At 40.2% G+C, this 14,358-nt stretch overlaps 1 long non-coding RNA gene across 1 annotated transcript in view; it reads left to right on the top strand.

Annotated features, from left to right (window-relative positions):
• LOC311439634 overlaps positions 1-12,727 on the top strand; it is a 60,547-nt gene extending 47,820 nt beyond the window's left edge. The window contains exon 5 of the long non-coding RNA XR_014694868.1: positions 12,104-12,727. This is a non-coding gene — a long non-coding RNA (uncharacterized lncRNA). The remainder of the gene's footprint in view (positions 1-12,103) is intronic.
• Positions 12,728-14,358: the final 1,631 nt, after the last annotated feature.

Here is a 14,358-nt window from a genome sequence, read left to right on the forward strand (position 1 = left end):
GAATTTAGCCTACAGTGTCAATACCAATTTCAAGTCTGTCTGAACTCTGGGGCCCCCCACACAGCACAACCTGCCTAACCTAAGCTGCAAAATAAAAACCAGTTCCCCTATTTCTCTTTTTAACTTGTAATCACTTGGCAGTTTAAATAGATGGTGGAAAAATTCCAATAGATGATGGAAAAATTGCTAGTTAACAAACTGTTTGGAGATCCCTGAATTGAAAGGCAAGGTGTGAAATGAACACCAGTTAAGATACCAGTTAAGAAATTCTAGAAGGTCTTTCCCTTCTCTGTGATCAAGCCCACATAGTTTTTTTTTTGTTGTTTTTTTGTTTTTTTTCTCTTCTTACAAACATAGTTTTTCCTACAAGAGAATCAATGCAAATTTTCTTATTAAGCAGCCACAAAGTGCAGATAATTGTCACATACCTGTGAAAACATTCCCCCCTCCCCTCCCACGTCTTGAAATATTTGTTATTGTTGTTGGTTGGTTGGTTGGTTGGTTGTTTTTTCAAAATATTCGTTGTTTTTTGTTTTTCAAGGCAGGGTGAATGAAGTTAACATTTATACTAATGATTTCAACCGTTAACTTCTGTGTTCCAGTGCTTAGCAAAACATCAACATACAAAATAATCTGCACACAGTATTACAAAATATTTTCTTAACCATATTTCTAGGGCAGATGTTATTGTTATAAATGAAGTCTCAACTCAATCTGAATTTAGTTATAAAAGGAATATTTATAAAAGGCATAAAAGGCCTGGGTCAAAAGGCACATGCAGGTCACCAGGGGGCGTAACAGCAAAAACCTTCAATGGCTGTAGCAGCGGAGGGGCCGATGGCATAGCAGTCAGATCAGTAGAGGAGCCCGCAGCTCCCTCACTATCTGGCAAACCACACGTTTGTGATTGTGGTCCCACATGGCTCTTTAAGGCCTCAGAGATTGCTCGCCAGGTGCCGAGCAATTCCACAGCAACCTTGTCGTGTTTAGTTGCAGAGTCCCACACCTTGACCTCAATTTGGTCCCATATTTCAGGATCATAAACTGCCTGATTGTTAATAAGGAGAATAAGCTGTAAGGTTACCAGGACAGTCTTTGTTTCTAAGGACGTATGATTCCCCATAATGTGCAGCTGCTTACCAGCAAGGGGCAGTTGTATGCATAGGTCTGCTTCTCTCAGCTTGAGCTTCTTCCCAGCTCCAGCGTGCCTATTTCCAGCGACTTTCTCTACGAGCTTCTTTGAGCGGTTTGCTCAGTGTGGCCGAACCTGTCTTCATGAGGTGATCAATGTGCCTGTTCCCGTCCTGGTCTCCGTCATTCTTGCCTTTTCCTTTTCATTCCTTCTTTCTGCTTCTTTATTGATGACATAACTTCATGTTGCCTTTTTTTTTTTAAATCTTGAGGGCAGGCTCCCCTCTTATACCCCTTATACCCGTCTCCCCGCAGCAGTTCTTTTCAAAACAACTTTTCACTGGTCAAACAACTTTGCAAATAACAGCAACGGCAAACACCCAGAAACTTCCATGCCTTGATGCCTGGAGAACAAGCAACCCGAGACTGCATGGAGTCTCCTTCTTTGTTACCTCTAAACTCTTTTACATTCCTGATGGCCTCATTGTTAAGAGTCTTATGTTATCATCAACCACGGGGCTTGCTGACCCCCATGGCCACACTCCCACATCTCCCCCTTTCTTTATTAATACCAACCATTTTCTCAACACGAATTACCACTCCATATATTACATTATCAAAATGAGCACCATTTTAGACTGAAAAATCAAGGTCTTTCACTGATTTTAAATTTCTGTTTTGAAATTTGTTGACACAACGCACATCGTGTCTGTGATAGTTTCTCTTCACACAACTTTTTCTCTGAACAGTGGGCAGGAGGCAGGGTTTCCAAATGGCACAGGCCGTGTTCCAAGATGTATCAGAGTGCCTGGCATCAGTAGTAAAGAAAGCAGCTGAATTTCCCAGTACTTACAATAACCACACCACATGTCTAGATGCTTTACATAACTCCTCCCAATATAGGCACAGAGGTGCTATATCAAGCTTTTACACAATGCAAGTTTGGAAGCTCTGTCTGGGGAGTATGAAGTCACGTAAGCCTTCACATTTGTGTTGGGATCAGCTGGAGCAGAAGCATGAGTTTAAAAGAGGACACTGGCACTTAGCCAAAAAATAAATAAATAATAATAACTGGCAATAAATCCTCCCTCTAAAGTACTTGGACAAGGTTTAACTTAGACATTAAAAAAAGTCTGTAACCAGGCAATTTCAAAATACAAACACAATCTTGGATTCCTTGGTTTTCTGTAAAGAATAAATTTATTTGTGAAGTGGTTCAGTTACTAAAGGATATATCTGGTTCTTTAGGCTTCTCTGTCCTACAGGTTGAGTTTCAGTGGTGTCCCAAGCTGACTTCTATGCATACAAACAGATCTCTAGCTTGAATAACACGATGAGCTTGGCCTGTGTTGGAGCATAGTTTGGACTGCGAGCATTTCTTATGCTCAAACAAACAATAATAGCGAGCAAGGTCACAACTAGGCCGTAACTGTTGGGTGGCTGTAGCATTCAGGCCTGTAGCAGACCTGTTTTACTGAACTCCTCTTTCATTCATGAGTTAACTCTTCTACCATATAATACTGTATTGATACCTCTAGAGGTGAATTACCTCTATGTAACAAAAAAGACAAAATAGCTGTCCATGTACTGTTTTTAAAGAGCTGGCGCAGCAGTGCCAGGCTCCCTCACAAGCTGCTTGCAGGCCGCAGCCTGGGTGGCCTCAGGTGCTGGGGCCTCAGTGCTGTGCGGGACCAGCTCATGCCACCCCTTAGCCTGGGCTTGCAAGTTTGCATCATACTGACAATATCGTGGCCACAGGGCAGCCCTTCATGCTTAATTTAGGGTTAGCTACTCTGGTTTCCCATAGCTTTCCTCAGCAATGCAAGTGGCATTGAACACTTGTATAATTACTTCCTACCCTCTGTAAGGTGAACTTAAGTTTTTTTCTGAGACCAGTTGCTCCTTCTGTGTTACCTGAGTAATTACCAAATAAGAATAGCTTAGAAAAGAATGATTTTATTCAGTTCCAAGTTTATTTTTATATAAACTATTTTGGCTATATTGGACGATTCCTGAAACTTTCTGATGATTTCTCACTGTGATCGTTCTGTCTTGGAGAAAATGATAGTGTGAGAGCCAGCATGTATCAGTTGTCCTGATAAGAAAAGTCTGCACAGTGGTCACTCAAACACTTAATAAAACAAGCAGTCATCTTTCAGATCACTTAATCTAGCTCTAGAATGGTAAACACATAATCCTAATAGAATTATTAGGTATTATTTACAGTCACAAATGCCTGAACAGAAAAGAAAGTCACAGAGCATTTGTGTACCCTTCTGTGTACGCTGCCATAATTTCCAGTTTTCCACCACTTTGAGTACACAGCTGCCACTAGAGGCTTTGCTAGTTGTGTCAGACTACAACTATAAAAAATGTTTAGTTTCTCTGCAGTTAAAGATTCTTAGAAACCAGCATGTTTTCCATAAATTTTTTTCAATGACTGTAATGTGAAGTGTCTGGGAACAAAAGCAAACAATGCCAACTTCTGTCATGTGCTTATCTGCTGCATAGGATTGTTTACAAGCTAAGAGGGCCACAAAAATGGCTAGGACTGATGTCCTCATACATACTGCAGGGACTATTCTGATCCACACTGAAGTTTCTGTACGTGGACAGTATCAAGAAAGCTTTGCTGCATCGTCTAGCCAGGCAACAACAAACAGATCATTGCTGAGATTGTTTTTGAAGGAAAACCTACCATGAGAAAGATATTTCACTATTAAGTGCCTATAGAACATATATTTTGTGTGCACTGATAGCATTTCAGATGTCTTTAAGGTTTTAAGATCTTATTAGTCATGTCCTCCACAACCAATATATTTTCCCACTCAGCTGTTCCTTTTCCTGTTTTGAAATTGTTTGGGTGATGAGGTAGACCTAGAAGGTAAAGTACTGGGTAAAGTATGGAAGAATGAGGTAGAAGACTCCTTCAGCCAGTACCTTGAGACCTCATCTTGAAGAGCAAAGATCCTGGCCAGATGAAGCAAAGAACTGAGAAGGAAAGGGAGAAGAAAGACTATTCGCTCTCCTGGAGGGGCTCCAGAGTGATGGAACCTGAGATATATTTAGTTTTATCCCCAAGTTACCTTGCTGTCGAACTGACATTCTGTGTAACTTAATCTTAACAGCAATGGTTGACATTTAAGTAGCTCTGTAAAATAAAAAGGGCCTATTTTGTATTTTTGTAGAAATATATTCAGTCACCTCTAAGATCCAAAATTGATAACTTTGAAATATATTTCCTGACTATCTAAAACAATTTAGGATTTAGAATTATATTGCAAAGGATTACATTTAGGATTACACTGAAAAGCGTTGTCATTTAAAGAGGAATTATCAGGTGTTAAGCACTGGGTGTACTGGCCAAGTGCACAGAGGGTACATACCATACAAAATAATCATAGTCTCAGGTGAAATACAAGCACTACTATTTACTATTTTTAGGCTGGGTTATTTCACTGTGTGACTATGATGTTGAGAGTGACCATAATGTAACATTTCAACAATCAAGTTCAGTACAAGAAAAAGTCAATGGTTTTCCACAGTGAATGGAAAAATGATTTTTCCATGCATCAATAAAGATATAAATTACTGTGATTAGGCAATATATAAGGTTTTGAGATAATCTATCCAAAAGAAACTTTGCAGTTGCTATAAGGAATTACAGAAATAAATGAATCAAAAATATAATCCTAGAACAAACTATTTGAATAAAGGTGTCAAAATTTTCCCTCTCTTGCTAGAATCAAGAAAATCAAAAAATCCAGAAAAAGTTTGTCTCTCTACCTAAATGAATAGTACATTGCCATTTGTTTACATTACTCAACTGTGACAGAAAGTAACAATAAATGATTTGCTAATGTTATCCCATCCTTCAAATGTATAACATTGGCTATAAACAAAGACTACCAGTATTTATTAACTCTTCTTTCAATGAGGAATACAAATTTAAAGTTGATTTAAGCATTTGTGTGTGTGTGGCCCAAGTTGCCCATTTTACTTTTAAGGTGTTTCATAGCTAGGTTTTGGTGGGCAGCTGAAAGGGAGTATTCCACTTGTCTACATAACAATTCCATGAACCTGCATGTAAAATGTAATCCAAATGAAAAAAATTTTTTTTTTTTGAACACTTAGAACTTTCATAAGGTATCATCATTTGTAGCTGATAGAAGACTTTTACAGCATAGCATTAATATTCTGTCAATGAATGAATGCAATTATTTTCTTGCAGCCTATATAGACAAAATAGCAAAGAAACCTACTATAGATAAGGAGTTAGTTTGCTATCATGTTTCAGTGAACTTTCTTGTGCTAAATACTCACTGAATCTTTGTAGGAATATACTCTAGTGTAAAACCCACCAAACCCTTTGCATTGCATCAGTGAAACTGTTGGAAGATTTTTCTCTGGTACATGCTTAACCAGGTTAGGCATACAAAAATAAGAGACCTAAGCTTTAGAGTCTCAGAATGAAGCTAAATTCATGACTTGTATTTCACTCTGTAAATTAGTTTGCTTTTAAGCAAGCTCAAGCACAGAATTAATTTGACCCATCCAGGTCAAAAAGTTCCTAGGTTTCATTAGGACCAGTTGCAAACTACATCGAAGTTATAACCAGCTGTTGTGTTCAATTACTTTGCTTTGATCTGAGAGGTCTGATAAATAGATTCTGTCCCCAATTTACTCATGTGACAAACACATTAAATGGCAGTGAGTATTAGTCCCTTAAATACAGCGTTACTGCCCACTCGGCATTCATGTAGGAACACAAATGCCTTTAGTGGGTTATAGAATCATATGGTCTGGGTTGGAAGGGACCTCAAGGATCATCTAGTTCCAACCCCCTGCCATAGGCAGGGATGCCACCCACTAGATCAGGTTACTCAGAGCCTCATCTAACGTAGTCTTGAACACCTCCAGGATGGCGCATCCACAACCTCTTTAGGCAACCTGTTCCAGTGCTTCATCACCCTCTGAGTGAAAAAAATCCTTCTAAACTCTAACCTAAATCTCCCTTCTTTTAGTTTAAAACCATTCCCCCTTGTCCTATCAGTATAAGATAGGATACTGATAAGATAAGACTCTTTACTCGAATAGAGTAACTTTTCTCCATCCTTTTTATAAGCCCCCTTTAAGCAGTGAAAGGCTGTGATGAGGTCACCCTGGAGCCTTCTCTTCTGTAGGCTGAAGAGCCCCAGCTCTCTCAGCCTGTCTTCATAGGTGCTCCAGCCTTCTGATCATCTTTGTGGCCCTCCTCTGGACCCACCCTAACAGCTCCACATCCTTCTTGTGCTGGGGGCCCCAGACCTGGACACAATACTCCAAGTGGGGCCTCACAAGGGATGAGTAGAGGGGGACAATCACCTCCCTCGACCTGTTGGCCACTCTTCTTTTAATGCAGCCCAGGATGCAGTTGGCCTTCTCTGCAGAGCTGGCCTCAATGAGTTCTTCTCCTAGTCTGTATTCATGTCTGAGATTGTCCTGGCCCAGGTGCAGCACCCTGCATTTAGACTTTTTGAACCTTATTAGGTTCATGTGTGCCCACTTCTCAAGACTGCCCAGGTCCCTTTGGATGGCATCACTTCCTTCTGTCATATCAACCACACCACTAAGCTTGGTGTCATCTGCAAATTTGCTGAGTGTGCTCGATCCCATGTCTATGTTGGTGATGAGGATATTAAACAGTAATGGTCCAAGGACAGACCCCTGAGGTACACCACTTATCACCAGCCTCCATTTGGACATAGATCCACTGATCACCACTTTCTGGGCGCAACCCTTCAAGCCAATTCCTTATCCACTGAATAGCCCACACATCAAATCCATCTCTCTCCAATTTGGAGACCACGATGTCATGTGGGACCATGTCAAAAGCCTTGCAGAAGTCAACTGATGCAGTCACTCCATCATAAAAGGCCACCACATTGGTCAGGCATGATTTACCCTTGGTGAAGCCATGCTGGCTGTCTTGGATCACCTCTTTGTCTTGCATGTGCCTTGGCATTGCTTCCAGGAGGATCTTTTCCATAATCTTGCCAGGCACAGAGGTGAGGCTCAGTGGTCTGTAGTTCCCTGGGTCCTCCTTTCTACCCTTTTTTAAAAAGGGGAGTGATGTTTCCCTTTTTCCAGTCACCAGGGACTTCACCTGACCGACAGGACTTTTCAAATATGACAGAGAGAGGTTTGGCAACTACATCTGCCAATTCCTTCAGGACCCTGGGATGCATGACATCAGGCCCCATAGACTTGTCTAGTTTCATCAGGTGATCTTGATCGTGCTCTTCACTTGTGGTGGGTGGGACTTTGCTCCCCCAGTGTCCATCTACAGATTCAAGGAAATGAAAGCCTTGGGAAGCCTAACTGGTAGTGAAGATTGAGGCAAAGAAGTTGTTGAGTACCTCAGCCTTCTCTATGTCTGTTGTTACCAGTTCACCCTTCTCATCCATCAGAGGGGGTACAATCTCCTTGGCCGTTCTTTTCTGAGCAATGGAAGAACAGAATCCCTTCCTGTTGTTCTTTGCATCCCTTGCCAAGCTCGGTTCCATCCATGTCTTGGCTTTCCTTATTCCATCCCTGCACATACAGACCACATTCCTGTACTCTTCCCAGGCCATATGTCCCTGTTTCCACTGCCTGTGCATTTCCTTCTTGTGTCTTAGTTTTACCAGCAGGTCCTTGCTCAGCCATCCCAGTTGTCTGCCCTCCCTTCCTGTTTTTTTACGCAGGGGAATGGCAAGTTCTTGTGCTCTAAGGAAAACATTCTTAAAGAGTCTCCAGCTCTGCTCAGCTCCTTTGTCCCTAGGGACAGTGTTCTGGGGGATCTCAGCTACTATGTCTTTAAATAGCTTGAAGTTTGGTTTTCGGAAGTTCAGGGTCCTGACTTTGCTCTTTGCCAGGCCTGTATTCCTCGAGATCACAAACTCAACCAAGGCACAGTCACTGCAGCCCTGACTGCCTCCACTCTTGACCTCTTTAATGAGCTCTTCCATCTTGGTGAGCACCAGGTCAAGTAATGCTTCTCCTCTGGTTGGTTTGTCTAGTACCTGGACCAAAGTTATCCTCAGCGCACTCTAGGAATCTTCCAGATTGCTTACAGCTTGTTGTGTAGCTTTCCCAGCAGACACCCAGGTAGTTGAAGTCCCCCATCAGGATAAGAGCATGCAAGCACAAGACTTATTGTAGTTGAAGCAAGAATTCTTCATACACAGGCTGTCCTTGATCTGGTGGCCTGCGGTAGAACCCAACCACAAGCTGTCGTGATGCAGGTTTTAAACCTTGCATATAGGAACGTAAGAATTGTTTTAATGGATTAGAAAACTTTTTCCTCCAAGGATGTCTTTTTGCCCTTCTTGAGAAATTATTACTGGCTACAGTAAGTAGTAAGATGTTGAAAAAATAATCCCAAAGGAGAAGCTTCTAGTTGTCACGTGCTAGTTTAGCTCCATGATAAATGATTTTTATTTATTTATTTATTTATTTATTTATTTATTTTACTGGCAATTTATGGTCATTGGAGTTTGAATCCCATAACCTTTTGAACTTACTTCCTAGTTACTGTCACTCAGTTATAATCTGCATAATATATACTTCACAGTCTTTTTTCATATCTGATTTTAATATGACTAACCATATTCCCTCTTTTCATCACAATTCTCTTCTGAATCAGTGCTATGCCAAGTTTTCAGTAGAAACCTTCCATTAAAAATGTTGAAATTCATTGGACTTGATCATTTTCACTTCATGATGAAACTACAGTTACTTCTTGAACCAAGTAACTGTGTTGCTTCAGCTTAAGTCAAGAATAGAATAGCTTTTTTTTTTTTTTTTTTTTTTTTTTTAAGATTACGGAACTAGCTGTTCCAAGAAGCCATCATTTGAATTCTTGAGAAATTGCTTCTCATAGATTTGTCCTGAAGTAGCATTTTGCCAATCTACGTGCAAGTAGTTGGAGCAGCACACTACCACTTTAAAAAAAAAATGATTAGACTTAGTTGCTTCTTTCCTTTTCTTCACACTGCATGCTCTGCATGGTATTTACATTACATACTATGAGCAAGAAATTTAGGTATCCAATGTAAAGGTATAAGCTTCTTATATGATCAGTGGGAAGAGGTAAAGTACTTCAAAGGGCAATTAAGAGCCCATCAATTAGAATCCAGCCTGCCTTTTTAATTGCATAGAGAACCTGGGCACTTCTGTTAAATGCCAGGATAAATTGTGAAAATGTTTGAACATGCCCAAAGCCTTTTTTTTTTTTTTTCTTTCAGTTGGGACAGGAAATAAATACAAAATTCTGTTCAAATAATGTCACTTGACCTGCAATTTAAATGCATGGAAATTCTCTCATTACTTCTAGCTCCTCTGATTTTTTTCTCCTGTTAAAATGAATTTTCCAAGAGAATTACTGTTTCCCATCTCAGTCATTTCTAGATAGACTCTAAGCAAAGATACTTAGGTATCCAACTTTATTTTTGCTTTTGGTTATCTTCAGAAAAGCTGAATATGGCATGGTTGAATAGACATTCTAGTTTGCCTGTATTTCCTTTTAGCTTTTTCCTATTATCATACCTCAGAGATATAAATGGATATGTTTTGCTAGTATCCCTAGTCAATGCCTATCTTTGGCTCTACTCCTCTACTGCTGTTTGTGGCTTTCTTCCTAACAACAAATAACAATTCTCCAGGCCTCTGCCATGTTCCCAAGCTGGCAGTCCACGTACTTAGGTTTTGTACGTGCAGAGTCTGTGCTTTTATAAAAGCTCTCTGTCTTCTCAGACATGTTTGAGGCACTACAGAAAAACAAACAAAAGCTCCCATTAAGCCCTCCATGTATGTGTCTGCCTAGTAGCCTCTGATGGGAAAATTGGAATAATTTTAAAGACATCAAAAGAATCCAATTCGAGATTAAAATCACAATAATCCAGTTTGGGATTAAAAGATATATTTTTTTTAAGTAATCCAGTTTCCATGAATTCCAACATGCTTTTCTGTGCTTTTGCTGTCAGGCATACAAGCTTCTCCCTACTGCTAACAAGAATCTTCCCTAAATGTATCATGTGAACTGTCATCTTCACAGCTGGTCACCACGTTGCTGGACTGTTCTGGCGGTTGCTGCATACACAGATACAGCATTTAAATGACTACATCACCTACCATTACAGCTTGTCAGCACTGCAGTTGTAGCCCCATCTCCTGGAGGGACCACTTAGCTATGTATTTGATCATCTGCGATGCTCACGCTCAGCATCTCCAAGTTTCCTTTCATTTTATTTTTTTGTTTGTTTGTTTGTTTGTTTGTTTCCCCCCCCCCCTTTTTTTTTTCCATAACAATGTTTTATATTTTCTGCTTTACCTCCACCTGCTGGTAAAACAAAGCTGGCTCATACAAAACCAGTAACTACATAGGTGGACTGACAGGGGAAAGGAACTAGCTTCTGCTTGTTTAAGATGAGTAGCCAAAATATGTGATAGATAGGATGCAAAGGGGAAGGAGAAAGTTAAATTCCTTTAAAGCAATGGTTGTGCCTACATCCACTGTTGTACAGCTGTACTGCTTTCATTTTGTAGTATGTTCTTATTATTAAGTTGATCACTCTATTTTTAAAAACTAGTTTGCCTTGACAAAGTCTCTGTTCATATTTTAAAAATTTAGTAACTAAACAGGCCACTTCTCTTCAAAATTATTTTCTTCATTTCTTTATACACACATTTTATGATTTCCTGATGTACAGCATTAATGATTGTTGAATTTCAGTTTTGGTTTGGTTGTTTTGCCAAGTCTCACACAGAAATACTTCAAAAGAAGTAGGTTTTGGAATTCTTAGGCAATAAGTTAAATGTCTGACCAGTCCTACTAATTTTACTTTTCATCCTAGAGCAAGGCAAACCGCTAAGGAAACGGTTAGGAAACGCTGCGAAGTCCTCGCAGAGCCAAGGGCTGGGAGGTGAGGGCCGGGCCAGCCCTGGGCCTACGAGGAGGCCTCACCAGGCCGAGTGTACCCAACCTCCCCTTTTCTTACCTGCCCTCTAGCGACCAACCAAGCATGCTTCTATATAATTGCTCCAGGACCCACAAAAATACTGTCTCTATTAGAGCAGGTCGTGCCATTGAAATAAATGTGAGGCAGAGGTAGAGCTACTGGTACATCACAAATGACGGCGCCAAAATGGCAGTCACGGTCCTATGAGGTGCTAATGGTGAGCCTCTTGGATGCTGCTGGTAACAGTGGAGCCACAGCCCCTGCTTTCTCTAGAAAAAGACCAACAGAAGACCAAAAGACACCGCTGAATTTTACAGATTATTATCTCCTAAAAGAAATAAAAATAAAATAAAAGATTTTACATTATGTGAATCTGAAAAGTCAGGGTGACAGATTCAGGATTGGTATGCCAATCCTGAAAGTTGTTAAGTCTTTGACTCACTGAACTCAAGGCTATTTGAATCCTGCTTTTGGAGTATGATTTAAAATATTTTTCTATTCACAGAGACCTGCCATAGTTTTACACTCCACCTGTCAGGAAACCATACTGGAAAAGAAAGTTAGGCTATAGGTGATTTAGAAAAAATAGCATATTTCTAGCATAGTGATGTAGAAAGAAACACGTTCTCTATTTTAGATCCAAAATAGCATACATTTTATAGTCAAGGTTTTCTTCAAACTCTCATTTATCTCCATTAGCATTTCATAATAGCTTTTGCCAAAGAAAGAAACATAGCTAGAGTTTATATTGAACTAGTAAAAATAAGTTATAGTTCTAAACGTCTTCAGAGGGCCTGGGCATCACAAAGTGTTTGTATGGACACAGACATTTACGCTTCCACAGACACACAACCCCTTCTTCTGCTTTGAAACAGAAACAGACAATTTCAAGACAATGCATTTGCTATTTCTGCCATCAAAAGCTTGTCTTTTTTTTTTTTTTTTTCCCAGCTATGCTAATACGACTAATAAAATATTTTTTCTGTCCACAGGTCCTGTTTTTCCACACTTCTAACATCACGGAGATGACACACTTTACATGGGTGAAATGGGAAGCATTTCTTAGGAGTGTCTTGTGATTTCTTTTCCACTTACAGACTGCCTGTATTTTGCCAGATGTAATAAATACATACATCAGGCTTCTCTGAGTTGCTTTGGCACATGCCCTCACCAGAAGACTGGGGCTCACAGGGAAGACACGGTACCTCCCATTCCCCACCTGCACCACACCAGGAGGTGCCTGTGGTCAACTGGCGTCCCCACTGACACCACCTCTTCGAAAGCCCACATTTTGAAGAGGAAAGATGATGTGGTGCTTTTCTATCTCTGCAACAGGGCACTCATGACCTTCATCAAATACCTTTTCCGAAGTGCTTTTATTTACATATTATAGCATCAGTAGAAAAATACAATTAAAATATTACCAAGTTAATCCCTTTCTAGTTAGCTTGTGAGCCTTATGGGACAGAGAAAGATGTTCTGTTCTTCTCCAAAACCATGAACTGGTAAAGTCAGTTAACAGTATATCCCAATCTCTCTTTTAACTTATATTGTATTATTTCCATTTTGTAATTATTCAAGCACTTCCTTCTGATAAACATATTTCACTACATAAATATATAAGGATTTTCTTTGATTGCGCCATTTAGTTCTGTTATATATGGAGTGGTAACTCATGTCGAGAAAATGGTTGATATTAATAAAGAAAGGGGGAGATGTGGGAGTGTGGCCATGGGGGTCGGCAAGTCCCGTGGTTGATGATAACATAAGACTCTTAACGATGAGGCCATCAGGAATGTAAAAGAATTTAAAGGTAAAAAAGAAGGGTGATTCAGGAGACTCCATGCAGTCTCGGGTTGCTTGTTCTCCAGGCGTCAAGGCATGGAAGTTTCTGGGTGTTTGCCGTTGCTGTTATTTGCAAAGTTGTTGGACCAGTGAAAAGTTGTTTTGAAAAGAACTGCTCTGGGGAGATGGGTATAAGGGGTATAAGGGGGGAGCCTGCCCTCAAGATTTAAAAAAAAAAAAGGCAACACGAAGTTATGTCATCAATAAAGAAGCAGAAAGAAGGAATGAAAAGGAAAAGGCAAGCATGACAGAGACCAGGACGGGAACAGGCACGTTGATCACCTCATGAAGATAGGTTCGGCCATACTGAGCAAACCGCTCAAAGAAGCTCGTAGAGAAAGTCGCTGGAAATAGGCACGCTGGAGCTGGGAAGAAGCTCAAGCTGAGAGAAGCAGACCTATGCATACAACTGCCCCTTGCTGGTAAGCAGCTGCACATTATGGGGAATCATACGTCCTTAGAAACAAAGACTGTCCTGGTAACCTTACAGCTTATTCTCCTTATTAACAATCAGGCAGTTTATGATCCTGAAATATGGGACCAAATTGAGGTCAAGGTGTGGGACTCTGCAACTAAAAACAACAAGGTTGCTGTGGAATTGCTCGGCACCTGGCGAGCAATCTCTGAGGCCTTAAAGAGCCATGTGGGACCACAATCACAAACGTGTGGTTTGCCAGATAGTGAGGGAGCTGCGGGCTCCTCTACTGATCTGACTGCTATGCCATCGGCCCCTCCGCTGCTACAGCCATTGAAGGTTTTTGCTGTTACGCCCCCTGGTGACCTGCATGTGCCTTTTGACCCAGGCCCTATTGGCCTTGAAAAGTAGATGGATATGCTTTTCTTCAATCCAGGAAGAATGGGATACATAAGGCCCGAAGGCTGAGTTGCTTGACAACTTAAAGCAAGACATATTGTTCAAAAGGAATGGAAAATGGAGACTTGTTTGTAATAAAGGAATGGAAATGGAGACTGTTAAGTAATGGAACTTAAGGGATTGTTTGTTACCTTTTCTGATCATATAGGCATACTCGGGTTTAGTATGTAAAAGCAATGTTCTGTATGTTTGATGTTTGTGTGTGCATGTTGGTGAAGCGTAGACTCTCTGCACACCCAGCGCTGTTTACTTGCCTTTTATACCTTTTATAAATATTCCTTTTATAAATATTACTAAATTCATATTGAGTTGAGACTTCATTTATAACAATAACATCTGCCCTAGAAATATGGTTAAGAAAATATTTTGTAATACTGTGTGCAGATTATTTTGTATGTTGATGTTTTGCTAAGCACTGGAACACCGAAGTTAATGGTTGAAATCATTAGTATAAACGTTAACTTCATTCACCCTGCCTTGAAAAACAACAAAAAAATGAATATTTAAAAAAAAACAACCAACCAACAA

The sequence above is a fragment of the Aythya ferina genome (assembly GCF_964211825.1).
Source record: "Aythya ferina genome assembly, chromosome: 7".
In the NCBI taxonomy this organism is placed as follows: domain Eukaryota; kingdom Metazoa; phylum Chordata; class Aves; order Anseriformes; family Anatidae; genus Aythya; species Aythya ferina.